Below are 15,764 nucleotides of genomic sequence, written 5' to 3' on the forward strand. Positions count from 1 at the left end.
GAAACACTTGCAAAACACATTGAAACACTTGCGAAACGCATTGAAACACTGGCGAAACACATTGAAACACTTGCGAAACACATTGAAACACTTGTGAAACGCATTGCAACACTTGCACAGACACCTGAAACACTTGCGCGTACAAACATATATTTGCGCATATTCTAGGCCTAATAAGGATCAATTAATTTGAAAAATATATATTAATTAAGAAAATATATTGTTTTAACATAACATCTCGTTATTATGACATAATTAAATTGAGTGGAAAAAATAATATGTAGGCTATGTGGCAGCAATGCAACACCGTAATTTCATATATATGTGCAAATATATGTTTGTACATGCAAGTGTTTCACATGTCTGCGCAAGTGTTTCAATGTGTTTCGCAAGTGTTTCAGGTAACACTTTAGAATACTGTTCCTTCATTAATGAATAATTACACAGGAACAAATGAGTAACGAATTATTAACATTCTAGTAACTACACTGTAAAAATAAAAGGTGCCTGGAGGAACCTTTTGGGGTTCTTCACTTTGCCACACCGGCGGAACCGTCTGTAGATCCTCTAGACACCCTTTAAAAAGGGGCAGTTCTCTGATGAACTACACAAGTTTCCTGAGGAACTCTTTTATTAGGCACTGTGTGGAACCACTTTGGGTGCCTCCAGGAACCAAATTTTTTAAAATATTTAATTTCATGTTGTTACTATGGTTACATTTGACTTCTATTATAATAAACAAATTGAACCAAATACAAAATAAGAATTGTTTATTACATATTTTATATTCATTTTTATACATACACTTCCATGCACATGGAAAACAAAGCTAACAATTAATATCAATGAATACACAAAAAATATAATACATAAGCAACATGAATAATCAACCATGTATATACAATAGGCTATACAAGAAAAGACATTTCAACAAAATGCATGGAAACACATATGTTCCATGAAATAAATCAATGTAAAAAAATTAAATTTTGACTAATTAAAAATGTCCATCTTCACTTAACTTTAAAACATTTCTGTTTCAGTCCGATGTTAAGTCTGACATCACTGTTTCCAAGTCCAAAAGCTCTATCAGATGCCAAAAACAAACAAACAGTGCTAATATGCACTCATTGTGCTGTAATATTCCTGAAAATTATGATCCTAACCTTTATCTCTATACCAAAATCTCTGATGGTTAGTTATTCAGCTATTTTGAATCATAAAATGTTGAAGTCTGGGATGCCGTTAGACTGGAGACTGTAATGTACACTATGGCTTTTGAAAAGCTTAAATGTGTGACTTGAATCAACAGTGTTCATAAATGGTTGTTGAGTATTCTCATGAAACAAGATAGAGGAAGTAGAAGTAGAGGCTTCGACCCGGTAACAGCATTAAGGTGCAGTAAAATTATCTGTTGTTCTGTGAATGTTCACTGGTGAATTCCAGTCATTTCAACAAGAATCCACACGATCAGCAATTTCGTTTGTGGTCAAAAATGTCACTATGGGACCAAGCTGGTCACTGGAAATCGCTAGATTTGACCAATAGAAAGCTGCTTGAAAGTGACTCCTGTGTGAGCTGTATTTCATACATTAAGTCGCTACACTGCTGACAGTGGTCAATGGACTTTTTTGCCTGTGTAATTTCACGAAATTCAAAAATGTGACCGCACCTTTACTCGCTGCAACATAACATGCAATCAATAATAAAATCTTCACAAGGGACATGTGAGGTACTTAAAGAGTTAGAAAAGTGAAAAGGTACAGAAGATTCGTTTTCCATTTGTTTTTCCTCTTTTCTGGTGGATGGTCCAGGCACTTCAGTGATTTTCAGGTCTACAGGAGGATTTTTTTCTTGTTCAAACTTGTATTTCAGCTTACCGAGATCCCTGCAAAAGTTAAAAAAAAAAAATACTATTAGAAAGGTAATTAAAGTGATAGTTGTGAAATTTAAATAATTTCCTCAGCCTTGTGACGTTCCAAACCTGTTTGACTTTCTGTCTGTGGAACCCAAAAGCAGATCTCAGGCATAATGCAACCCCAGTCACCGTTCGCTTTCACTGCATGAAACACAAGCAGAAAAAAATTGTGTAAATCATTCATGAAACCATTCTTATGTACACTTGTCTAGTTCAATTCAATGCAACAATTTATGTAAAAATGGTTAAGCTCCAAATGTCCCAGAAAAGATCCTAAAATAATCAATGAGTTCACAACTCATGTGTTATGGGTTGTGTTGTAAGTCTTCTGAAGCCATATAATAGTTTTTTCCTTTTTTTTGTCGAAAAATACTAAACTTGAAGTTATAATTCAGAGTTAAAATGTCTTATATTCAAATGCAAATGACAAAGATATAAGAAAAAATGCATAGCATTATTTGTGAACCAAACCTGTGATATTATTTGAGTAACAAGAATGACATTTGAGAGCATGAGGGAAGATTTTCAGAGAATAACTGATTAAAAAACACAAGTACACAGTCAAACCATACATTTCACACAGAGAAAGTTCATAGTAATAAAGTACTTGCATGTGGTGCAGGTAACTTACTGTAATTCAATGTTGCCACTGAAATGTTCAGATTATTTTAGAAATGTAATGGTTGTTCTGGGGAAACAAAAGAACAAAGCTGATTATTCACAACATAATATTTATTGACCAGTAAATGGCTTTAAAATGGTATTTGAGAGAATGAGGGCACCTGTAGTAAGTAACTTAAAGTTAGGCTAAACAAAAACAGACCAAACTATATTAACCTGCTTTTGTTATTCATAACAAACACCACTGAAGACAGCAGGAATCAGCTAAATTAGTTAGGCAGGCTATATCAGCAATTTGAAGACACAGTTGTACAGAATATGTTGAATTGAATGACTAAATCAATCTATGACAATAAGTCAATAATTTCCATTTGTTCATTAGATCAACGTAGTTAGCATCGCGGCTTCATACCAGATACTGTGCAATAAACGAGTGGTAAACACTGTAAAAACGTAGTAATGTATAATACATTGAGTTTATATATGTGTGTGTTTGAATATTACTCTGTATATATATTTATTTGGCGAGTTTACAAACCTTGTAACGGAGAGCCGAACAAACGGCGGAAGCTTTGATGAGAGGAGCCGTTACTTTCAAACCCGATGACGTCGATCAGCTGAGCTTTGTTGCGCGCGAGCATCACTGAAGCGACGACAGCAGAGGAATAGCAGCAGTTTCGTGACAGAATAAAACTTTTCTCCTCCTGGTTTTTCTTCTTCATATTATTAATATTATTATTAGTGTTGTTGTTTAAGGTTTAAATTAATCAATAAAATAGGCCTATACTAAATAAATGTAAGCTACCCAGGTGAAAAGACGTAGGCTACTGTTTAATGTATTAAAAATGCATTAAAGTATATTTGTATTGTAGGCCTACTAAAAACACACTCAAGCACATTTTTAACACATTTAATAGTATGTCTTTTTCACCTGGGTATGTATACTGAATCAAACTTAAGTAGACTATAATAATAATAATAATAATAGGATAATAATAATCTTATTCTGGCCTCACTGAACCATTGGGTTCCTCAAGATGCTGGCTTTAACATAAGAAATCTTCTAGGAACCACTTAAATGTTAAAAGATCTTCCAATAACCCTTTTATCGCATTAAAGTTCCTCTATTTTCCCCCAAAGCACTTCAAGGTCTCATGGTAATGAAAAGGTGACTCCAGAACCTCTGAACTAAATACAAAGTGCTTAAAGGACCCCATAAGTTCCAGCAAGAACCTCAAAGATTGTCAATGCTCCTCCAGTAACCCTACTATAGGAGAAAGAGCTTTGAGGCACTTAAATTACATTTTGAAGTTCCTTGAGTATCCAACAGGATATTTGAGGCTCCTTTAGTTTTTATAGTGTACTATTAACTAACAAGAAACTCTGATTAACAAATTAGTAAGTACAGTAATAGCGCTCAGATGAATGTACAGTAGTAGTTCATTATTAGCTAATCAATAACTACTATTTTTTTCATACCTCCCAGAGAACTACTATCTACAGGTTCATAATTAACATGAATAATGCATAATTTATAATAAAAGGTAATGGTAACCCACTAGTAATGAGTACTAGAATACTGATCCAACTAATTAGTAGTTACTTTAGAAAGATGTGGTAACACTTGATTCATTACTATCCAAAACCTTACAAAAGCCTCAAAAGCTTACAGTGACTTCAGTCAATATTAGGTAGTTATCATGTTTTTCACTTTAGAATACTGATCCAAATTATTAGTAGTTCCTTTAGAAGGATGTAGTAACACTTGATTCATTACTAATGGGCTACCATTACCTTATATTAAACATTGTGCATTATAAATATTTATTAACCTGTATATAGTAGTTTTATAGTCTTCAGTGAGGTATGAAAAACAGTAGTTATTGATTAGCTAATAGTGAACTACCACATCCGACTGAGCGCTATTACTTACTAATTCGTTAATCAGAGTTTCTTGTTAGTTAATAGTAGTTACTAGAGTGTTACTAATGCATTACTCATTTGTTCCTGTGTAGTTATTCATTAATAAAGGAACAGTATTCTAAAGTGTTACCGTGTTTCAATGTGTTTCGCAAGTGTTTCAATGCATCTTGCAAGTGTTTCAATGTGTTATGCAAGTGTTTTAATGTGTTTCGCAAGTGTTTCAATGTGTTTCGTCTGTGTTTCACATGTCTGTGCAAGTCTAATGTGAACACACAAGTATTTCAATGTGTTTCGTCCCATACAGCCTCCCATACTTATTACCTTCTCATCTATCCAATTTAGTGTTCTAATACTAAAAGTAGTATAAAAGATCGGTACTTACACATGTCTGAGTTCGCAGATGCTGACTAAGGGTGTGAACTGACACTGGTCTCACGGTTCGGTTCGATAACAATTATCATGTCATCGATTCAGTACAATTCGATATCACGATGCACCACATCCTCAATTTTAAATTTTACTTCAAACGTGTGTGTGCGTGTGTGTGCTCGCCTGTTCGGGAAGTCGCAGTGACAGAAACAGTGACATTCCAGTTTAAGTTTCAAGGGAGTAAAGCTTGTTTATGCCATTAAGAAAAGGAAAATCTGTCAAATAAATTTTGCTTTAAAGAAATGTTAATTTAAAAGCAGCGCTCATTAATCAGTGTATTATGTTCCCATTAAAGATGCGTGCATCAACCGTCGCCGAATCCGCTGTTAAAGGTGACGATCATCCATTTATAATCACGCGTAACAACATAGAATAATTGTAATTTGACCATCGGGTGCAGATACTTAAATCAGAGAAAAATATTGGGGTGGGTGGATGATTTATTTTTGGCTGCGGATTCGGGTGACGTTGGAGCTCATCCACTAAAGCAGTCAGACTCTGCCAGGCGTTAACAGCTCGGGGTGAAAACGGCTAATGTGGTTTATCAAGTTGTATTACCTCCTGCATATTCTATTTGTGCGTGACATGAGCGCATACAGCGCGTGTCTTCTGCAGGTCGTGCTTACCAGGTTGTTCATAAAAGCCGAAATGTGCCCAGATGTAGGCTTTTAAAGTAGTTGGAGCATTTTTAATTTTCTCGCACTCGCGTCTCACCTCCCTCTGCCATTGTACCGCGACAAAGCACGTACACGACAAATGACGTCAGAAAAGCATCAGTACATTATAATCGGTTATGGTCTATTACTGAACCAATACCGAATTGTCCTCGTCTCCATCGCAATGCATCGTAGAAACGATTAATTTTGACACCCCTAATGCTGACGCCTACATTCACCTCCATCATCCTCACCACCACCACCAGGATGGTACCTTCCCCCTCCATCCTCCCCACCACCACCAGGATGGTCCCTTCCCATACCTCCCAGGGGTCGACTGCGCCCCTGCCTTCATCTTCAGGCAGGAAATGTAGATTCGGTACCCTCGGATTGCGAGCTACGGCCCCCTACGCTAAATAACTTTATATAACAATACTTGCTTGCTGGGCTGTTAATAAATGTAGGCTATGCTTGTTACATTATTTTGCCTCCCGAGTCTTTCTGGTAGAAATATTTTATTAGTCATACCTACTGATATGTGTGTTAAATCGCATATGTATATTGTTTGTTGGAAGGCACTGAGCCTTTGGGTGCTGATGCAGGGCACGCCTTCACTGATTAGCCTGTCCAGGTGAAAGAGTAATTACTTCAAAGGGACAACGAGTGGTGAGAACAAGACAGCAATCTGTGGAGGAGGCTTGACTCCACACTGAGAACACTTAACATTACCCCCACCCCTCTACATTCATGCACACATCACCCATTTCCTTGCAGAGAAAATGACAACACGTCTGCACTGGCTTTACCTCTCTCCATCTACCTCCCTTAGCTCTCTCGCGCAACCATTTTCTCTCATATATGTTCTATTTGCATTATGTAGCTTCAATTATGGAAAACTATGGTTGACTATATGGAGGCCTGGTAGTTTTGTGAATAATTTGATTCCTCGTAGGATCAAATGTATAAGGGAGTTTAATGAAATTATATTTTATAATTTGTGACCCTGGATCACAAAACCAGTCACAAGTCGCATGGGTATATTTGTGTCAATATCCAACAATACATTGTATGGGTCAAAATTATTGATTTTTCTTTAATGCCAAAAATCATTAGGCTATTAAGTAAAGATCATGTTCCATGAAGACATTTTGTAAATTTCCTACCGTATATATATAAAACATTTATTTTTGTTTTATTTTTGTGAGTGAATGCAGCACAATCGCGAACATAAATTGACAACTTTAAAGGCGATTTTCTCAATGTTTTGATGTTAAGTTTTTGCACCCTTAGTTTCCAGATTTTCAAATAGTTGTATCTCGGACAAATATTGTCCTATCCTAACAAACCATACATCAATGGAAAGCTTATTTATTCAGCTTTCATATGATGTATAATTCTCAATTTCAAAAAATTTACCCATATGACTGGTTTTGTGGTCCAGGGTCACATTTGATGAAACACCTCTCTGATACCAAAGCATTTAGCAAAGGACAGTTAACTCTTAGGCAGAGATGGACAGTAACAAAGTACATTTACTTGAGTACTGTACTTAAGTACACTTTTTGAGTATCTGTACATTACTTGGGAATATTTTTTTATGGAAATGGTTTACTTTAACTTCACTACATTTGAAAGACAAATATTGTACTTTTTACTTCACTACATTTCTGTAAAGATCCTTGAGTAGTTAATGTCAGTCAGGGGATGATTTTGGTTGAAGGGGTTGCATTTTGGAACCCGACGGATTAACGTCAGAACCGGACGTCGGTTTGACGCCAGAACCCGACGTCGGGTTGACGTCAACATCCTATGTCGGACAGACGTTGGATTTTGGTTGGGAATGAAAGTCAGGTTGACGTCAGAATCCATGAAGTTGGTTTCTGATGTCAACCCGATTTGTCTGTCCAACATTGAAGATTAACGTCAATCTGATTTTCATTTTCAACTTTGGGTTTGGTCTTCTAAATGCGAATTGTCATTGTTTTGGAGCACACTAGCTTATAGATAACAGTAAGGCTAACATATTATTACTAAAAGCCAAAAAACTTTTCATAGAGACTTTAAACATGCAAGGCACTATTTGAGGGAACAGCCATTTGGGTGTATGAAACCATTGTGGACGTTATTGAGTGCACCTATTCAATCTCACATTCAATCCCATTACTGGAACTGTGTTCTAAAAATAAATTTGATATTGATATGAGGGTAGGTAAGCAGGCATAAATTCAGAGGCATAAGGTACTGTAAGTATTACATACAGCAATAATAAAACAATGCATTGACATTTACTTTTTACTTTTGATACTACTTTTAGAGAAGTACTTTTAGAAACGAGGGAGAATTACTTGCCATACGTCCTTTGTTGTTTACTTACTCAAATGCCCATGTGGGCTTTGTTATGTTGGTAAAACAAAAAGAGAGTTAAGAATAAGATTACACGAACACAAAAGTAACATACGCAATCACGATATTAAGTCACCCGTGGCCAGACATTTTAATGAATTTGGGCATGATATTTGTACTTTGAAATTTCAGGGCATTAGTTAAACCTCTTCAACGGGGTGGAGATAGGGAGCGCTACCTTCTTCAACGAGAGGCCTTTTGGATTTATACACTTCAAACAGTATACCCTAATGGTTTGAATGAAGAGTTGCCTTTAAATTGTTTTTTGTGAAATCATGTAATTTGAAATAAAAATTAATTTGATCAATTTAATTTGTTTAAATTTATTTGATTTGTTAAATATGTATATAATACAATATTATTATTATTATAATTTTTTTTTTTTTTTTTTTTTTAATTGTTCATAAGGGTCACATGTGAACATTATCTATGGCCGGTTGTGTTGTGTTATTCCTTGTGTTTCCACAATGTTGGTAACTTGATGCACCTGATGGTTCTGATGATTTGAGGAATGAGGTTCACCTGTGATGTTTTTGTTAAAAAAAACAATCTTTTCGGTGTTTCACAGTACACACTGATGATGGCTTAGGCCGAAACGCGTCTGTGTAGACATGGTTACAATAAATTTATGAAATTATACCTTGAGAGTGCGGTTTTTCATCTTTATTTTTGACCATTTTTTCACTACTCGCACCCATAAATGATTTGGGAGTTGAGCGCGCCTGTTCTCAATATTAATATTTTGAGAAAGCCATAATGCATTTTTCAGGATTGTTTGATTCTATGTTCTATGTCAGGATCTATGTTAATTTTTGATCAGGTTAATGCATAAAAGTATTTATTTCTTTCAAAGAAAAAAATCTTACTGACCCCACAGCTTTGAATGGCACATTATAAATATATATACTGTATAAGCAGTGCTGGAAGTAACTGATTACATATGGATTATGTAATCAGAGTCCTAAAATTAAGTACTTGTAAATACTTGTTACTTCTTTAAAGATTACCTGATTACATATTATATTATTTAATGGTTATAAATTATTCATAATTTGTTGGCAGTAACAAAAACAACAGCCAAAAAATAGAGAGGCGACACAGCATTTGACCACTGGATTTACAGAAATAATTTTACTTTTAAGAAGTCAGAGAAATGTCAAAAACATTACTGTGCAATATAAACTTTTCCTATTTATATGGTGGTATGCTTGTCTCCTCCTCAATCAACTCCTTTAATTATTTTTTTATTTATCACTCAGTGGCTATATGTTTACATGCAACCAAATAATCCATTAGTAATCGGATTGATGGCTCAATCAATCTGAAAAACCTTAATGTAAACACCTTAATAGATCCAATAGAGCTTGATCCGAATGAAATTTCGATCGGATTGAAAGGGGTGGTTTATTCCATTTCTAATCCGATCGAGAGAACATGTAAACACTTGATCGGATTGAAAACCGAAACTGAAAGGACTGCGCATGTGCAATGACGTTGAAATAGCGTAATGACGTTTGACGAACAAGCTGGAACAAGCTGTTCTTCCTGTTGAATGAAGTGTCATATAAATGAGTGTTCCTTCAATTCTTCTTTCACTCAGCATCTGTGAAATGGAGCAGGACAACGTCCCACCAGTCCTTGTTTCGGATTCTCATTCAAAGATGACTGGTTTTGGCCGTGGGGAGGGGCATTTCTAATGCTTGATAAATATAAACAGCAAGGCACAACACTTCATATGCTCATTGTCTCGCAAATATTAAGTTTGCTGTTTAAAGGGCCCCAATTATGGATTTTTGAAAATGACCTTTCATGTAGTGTGTAACATAGCTCTAAGTGAATGAAAATATCCTGCAAAGTTTTAAATCTGAAAGTGCACCGTATATAAAGTTATTGTCTTTCAAAAGTAAGAGTCGACTCGAAATGAATTGTTTTTCAAACGAGTCATAAGCCGTTTCGTTGTGACGTCAAGATGAAATATTAGTATATTGCCCGCCCACTTATTGCACGCAGACACCAGGGAAAACTTGAACCTCAAACCAACAGCTGATTCCTGTGGATACTGGATAGCATCATGTCGAGATGCTATAATGTGAAGGTAAAGCCTATTTATTTATTTATTTTTCACTGCCCAAGGACGAGCATGTGTAGAATCAGTGGTTAAAATTCATCTTTACCACGATATCACAGCAGTATAATCCTAAACTTTTGCTGTGTTCCCTTTATTTTACTGAAGACTGCTTCTCAAATCTCGGAGTTCAATATAGGATTCGCAAACCGTTTTTAACTCTTGAAAGATGGTGTTTTTTTTGTGTGTTTTATATTGTGTAGGTCTCCTGCTAACTGGCTAACTCACATTATCACTGTCTTACTGAAATACTTATGTTAATCAGTTGTGGACCACTATTACCTATAACTGTGTCTATTAATGCAGATTTTCTGTCGTTCTCACTACTTTGAGGAAATATTTGTTTTACCAACGTTTATGTTACATCAGATCATTCTCGCTATAGAGCTCGGCTAATGTATACATTGCATACATGCACTGTTATTAATACAGTTTCCACGTATTCACCGCAATATATTAGAAAAATACTCTGTAAATAAATTAGTATAAGTAAAATAATCGGTTTGTTGATGGACATGCACTTGTTAATGCTGATGGTGAGGATTTACAGTTGCAACATCTCATAATGTACCTCAAACTGAGTAGTGTATCACTGAGAAACACTGAGTCCTGCTCGAGTCGTCCTTGTGATGGAGGTTCGGGTTGAATAACTAGTTCTTCCAGTGTTTCATCATCGGACTCGCACTCACATTGATATGGTAAAATCGACGTCATTGTTCGTTACTGTCTTTAGTTTACGGTGTAGGAAGCCTCAGGACAGCTGATGTTGTTATGGCAATGGGCGTTTTTGTTTTCGACGCGCTGTACACGGTAGGCCAATCACTAGTCGTTTGAGAATCATTGAAAATGTGATGATGTGCAAATGTATATTATGAGATAATTAAACAGTTTTTTTTTACCTTTGATGCATGTAAACATGTTGTAGGAGACTCCACAACAACATTAGGAAACTTTAAAATAGCATAATAGGGGCCCTTTAAAACAAATAAAGAACCAATGTAAGAGAATAGTTTTCATGAGCAAACAGCAGGAATTCGTGCAGTGTGCGCATGTCAAAAAATCTATTCTGAATTCAAGCTTGTGACATATAAATGCACACGTCAACCCAATCACGTTTAGTGTTCATTGTAAACACTACGTTCGGATTCATCATTCGGAATGAATTCAATCCGACTGAAACAAAAGTTGTGCATGTAAACGTAGCCAGTGTAAACACTTGATCTGATTGAAAACTGACACTGAAAGGACTGCACATGTGCAATAATGTAGCAATGGTGTAATGACGCATGACGCATGGAACAAGCTGCAGATCTTGTTTAATAAAATGTCATAAATGACTAGTGTTATTCTAAAATTATCCTACAACTCATTGTCTGTGAAGTGGAGCAGGACAACGTACCATCAGGAAAGGGTCATTTTTTATTGTTATATAAATACAGTATTTATATGTATGTGTATACAGCAAGTATATGTATACAGCAAGGTATAGGCCTACGGTTCATGTGCTCGTCGTCTCCTAATCAGGACTCAAAATAGATAAATATTAAGCCTGCTTTTTAAAACAAAGAAAATAAGCAATGTAGGAGAATGGTATCCACAAACAGCAGGAAACTCTGTATATTTGTGTAGTGTGCGCATGTCAAAAAAATTCCAATCTGACAAGATTATGACATATAAACGCACACATCAACCCCTATCACATTATTTATCATTAATGTACAACGTTCGGATTCATCAAAAAGGTTTGCATGTAAATGTAGCCAGTGAGTCATTTAACCATATATTTCTTTAGAAGGCTTTTGTCTCTCAAATACATTAAAATACATAAATTCATGTAATTTTGTATTTACAATTTAATTCACACGTATGTCAAAATGATTGCATTAGTGACGTAAAGTTATAGTTTTAGTTTTGTGAACTGATCAAGGACTTCAAAGGTGATTATACTATCTGAAATAACTTTTTGGATATTCTATGGACTACTTGCACAGGTAGGCTACTTTTACATTCTTCTTAATAAGGCTCAGGCGTTTCCAGTAACATTGATCAGTGCACCAACATACAGATACTTTTTTATAAGGAGACAGATTATTTACAATTGGTAATTTTTTCAGTCTGAAGTTTTAACATTTAACAAGTTATTTGCCTATTAATATAAATATTTAATTTTCAAAACATATAGCACATGCTTTTTCTGAATAAAAAATACATTTTATTTCTGTTACTATCCTGCAGCAGTCTATTTCTGGCCTTCTTATTAATAGTATTGCACTCATTGATGTATCACAAGTATGTTAGTTTATTTTTGTTTTGGTTAGGTTCTGTTCTGTTCCTGTTTACCTGTGTTCCCGATCCTTGTTTGTTTCTATGGTTACTGATTATGTTATGTGCCTGTCTCTAGTTCTCTTGATTAACCTCCTTGTGTATTTAAGCCCTGAGTTTTCCTTAGTCCCTTGTCTAGTGTTAACGTTAGTGTGTAGTGCTTTGTTTTCCCTGACATTCATTAAAAGTCAGTTTAATCATCTTCTTGCATTTTCCCTTGGATTACAGCCACAGCTAACTCATAACAGAACACTAGACCTAGATTTGATTATGCTATAAATTATGGATTTACCTGCCGTGCGCCTCCTTTTGCTGGAGCAAGGAGAGCACTCCCTTGAGGACCACACAAGTGACTTTTTAGATCTGCCATGCCTCACCCGCTATCCAGACTGCTCGCTCTGTGTATTTGTCCACACTAGCCTCAGTGAGCAGTCCAATGGGTGTCGCCGAATTATAACTCTCCGTTCACTATCAGGCTTGCAGATGAGGCCAACCCCAGCCCCACTCCAAACTCAGAGCCCAGCCGGACTTCAGCCACACCAACCACAGATCAAGAGCCTGAGGTCACCGCAGACCGTAAGGCCGAGCCTGCCACGAGGGCAGAGCCAGAGACTACTGAGGCCATCTTCGTACCGGAGCCCGTGTCTCACAGAGAGTCTGGCCAGGTGTATGAGCTGGCACCAATGTCCGTCGGAGGTGGACATTTTAGTGTAGTACAAGAACTTGGAGTGGAGCCATGCCCATACTCCCGCTGCTGACGGTGATCTGTGCCAGGTTTCTTCATCATTAACCCTCTGGGGACGGATTGGGCGGTACCACCCAAAATGGCATACTTTTACAAATGTGTAATTATCTTAAAAACTATTAATGATAGAGAAATGCGGGTTTTTTTGCCGTCTTCCTCAGATTCTGCTGAAAACAGTGGTATATGGTAAACATATATTCCTTGTTGCGAAATACCAATGCATATAAGGCCAATGAAATCGATGTTGTTAGGATAAATAACAAAGACCAATGGAAAAATTGCCGCTGGGAGGAATATTTTTCTTACCCAATCAGAGGAAGGTTACCATGGCGTATTCTAGCTAATCAGAGGACTCTGTAGCCTTGCAAGGGGTGGTACTATAGTAAGTGATATGACGCAAACAGCGTCGAGTGGAGAAGGAGACAGAGAGTGAACGGAGCGGAGTATTACACACAGAGATTTACATGAGAGAGAGACAGAACGATTATAATAATTATATATATAGCATATTAGCAATTATAACATTATTATTTAATTGTTTTAGCACTTTTATGATGGCAAGCAGTAAAAGATTTACCTCAGAACAAGCTCTGGAACAATTACTGGAAAGTGATGAGGAGAAATCCGAAGCTGACAGCTTTTTGACAGATGACGAAATATTTTAAAACGCCTGAGACTGTTTGTATATGAAGTTCATTATTTCATTGTTCTTTACACTTTTGATTGAACAATTACAAATGTCTGTCAAGCAGAGGGTTTAAAAAATATATTTTTTGTTCAAAAACTGTTCACTATTTTTGTGTGAGGTGTGATTTTCAGTAATAAATGACTAAAATAAAATTTTCGTTTTTAAATTTCTCTAGTTTATTGTACATTTTTTAATCATACTTCCTTTATAAACAAATTACATGCATTCTTATGTTAGCTTAGGGTCTTCTGAATCCATAGATACCAAACACATGGTGTTCCATCTCCATTACATATGGTTTATAAGCCCAAATGTAAAAATAGAGAAAACGGACCAAAAAGGGCTTAGTCCCCAGAGGGTTAATTGATGGATTGGAAGATATGCTTCCCCAAAGTCTCCTGTTGCCTCTGGTCCCGCTCAGCTCCAAGTCTCCTGCGTCTCCACTGGTCCCGCCCAGCTCCAAGTCTCCTGTATCTCTGATGGTCCCACCCAGCCTCCCTCTCCCACCTTCGCTGGCTTCTTTCAGTCCCTCGGCTCCTCCTCTGTTGACTCCACTCTGCTGTGTGGATCTGCCTCGGATCTTCCTGTCTCCAACTCTGCTTTGGTAAGGGGATCCCTAGCTCCTCAAGCCCGTCACTCCACCTCAGCCCATCGAACAGACGGCTCCACTGTGGCTCCTTCCTCCCTCTGCTCCACCAGGAACTGTCGTCCGCACGGCTCCACCAGGCTCCCTCATCCCTCTGGCTCTGTCTTGGTCAGTCGTCACTCTGCCTGCACCATAGACTTCCGTGCCTTCAGCTGTGCTTCATCCCTCCACCCCTTTGGCTCTGTCAGGCTCCTCGGGCTCCGCCTCAGTCCCCCGGCACCCTGGCTTCACCTTGACTCCACTGTCACTACGGTTCCGCCTTTACCTCCCGGACCTACGGTGTCGTCCGGTTTAATCAGCTCTTTGGCTTCGCCTGCCAAGTCTCCGCCATGGCTACATGAAATGAACATTCGGCAAACTTAACATATATAAAATTATATTAAATAAAATAAATGGTGTTAAATCTTTTGTGATATTTTATTGTATAATGTTTCTGTTTTCCAACTAGTAGATGAGGAAAAATTAAAAAATAATGCTGTTCTACACAAAAATCCTTAATTCTTTATGATGTACTTTGTGCTTTATTTTCTTTATTATATGATATATCTCAGAGAGGGGTTTTGGGTCCTGAAGAACACAACAGTGATTCATCATTTAATTATGATTTGACAAATGCTGTTGCCTCCCAGTTCCTAGCGCCTCCTCCTTTTCAATTCACAGCACTGTCAAACTGTCACGCACATTCTCCTGGGATTAATTCATGCTGTCTGTCTTTGCGAGCCTGCCGGCGCTCCCGGGGCGCAGGGTGCATTGACACTGTCAATGAACGCAGCAGCTGACACTTCCACAAGAGCCAACCCCCACACACACACACACACACTCACACACACACCTCTTATTGCTTTCGCTTTAACCTTACTACCAGTAAAAATGACTGCCACAAACATACACACATACCAAAGGAAGAACAGCTCATGCAAACAGATACAACTGAAATGGTCATGCTTGAGCAATATGCTGCATATGAAACCTAAAATACACAGAGATAAATGCACAAGCATGAATGCATAGACACATGTCTCTTTACATCTATAATTTTATCGGTAACACTTTACAATAAGGTTCATTAGTTAACATTATTACATGGCTTGGTTGAATTCTTATGTAGAATGCGGTCTGTTATTTCTTGATAATCACAATTGCCATGAAAAACAGAGCGTTGCTATGGATGCAGGATTCTAACCGTAGAGATGGAACGGACTATTTTCTTTAGCGGAAGCAGTACAATCGTTTTTAAATCAATAAACTCCTTTTTAAATCAATATTTTGGGTCAAATTATTGATTTAT

At 37.0% G+C, this 15,764-nt stretch overlaps 1 long non-coding RNA gene across 1 annotated transcript; it reads right to left on the bottom strand.

Moving 5' to 3' along the window:
- Positions 1-1,850: 1,850 nt before the first annotated feature.
- On the bottom strand, positions 1,851-3,169 carry LOC307153656. The gene is made up of 4 exons (XR_013820185.1): positions 3,078-3,169; positions 2,550-2,606; positions 1,985-2,059; positions 1,851-1,888 (listed from the first exon to the last, which is right to left on the bottom strand). It is a non-coding gene; the product is annotated as an uncharacterized lncRNA (long non-coding RNA).
- Positions 3,170-15,764: the final 12,595 nt, after the last annotated feature.

The sequence above is a fragment of the Squalius cephalus genome, assembly GCF_949319135.1.
Source record: "Squalius cephalus genome assembly, chromosome: 2".
NCBI classification, from domain to species: domain Eukaryota; kingdom Metazoa; phylum Chordata; class Actinopteri; order Cypriniformes; family Leuciscidae; genus Squalius; species Squalius cephalus.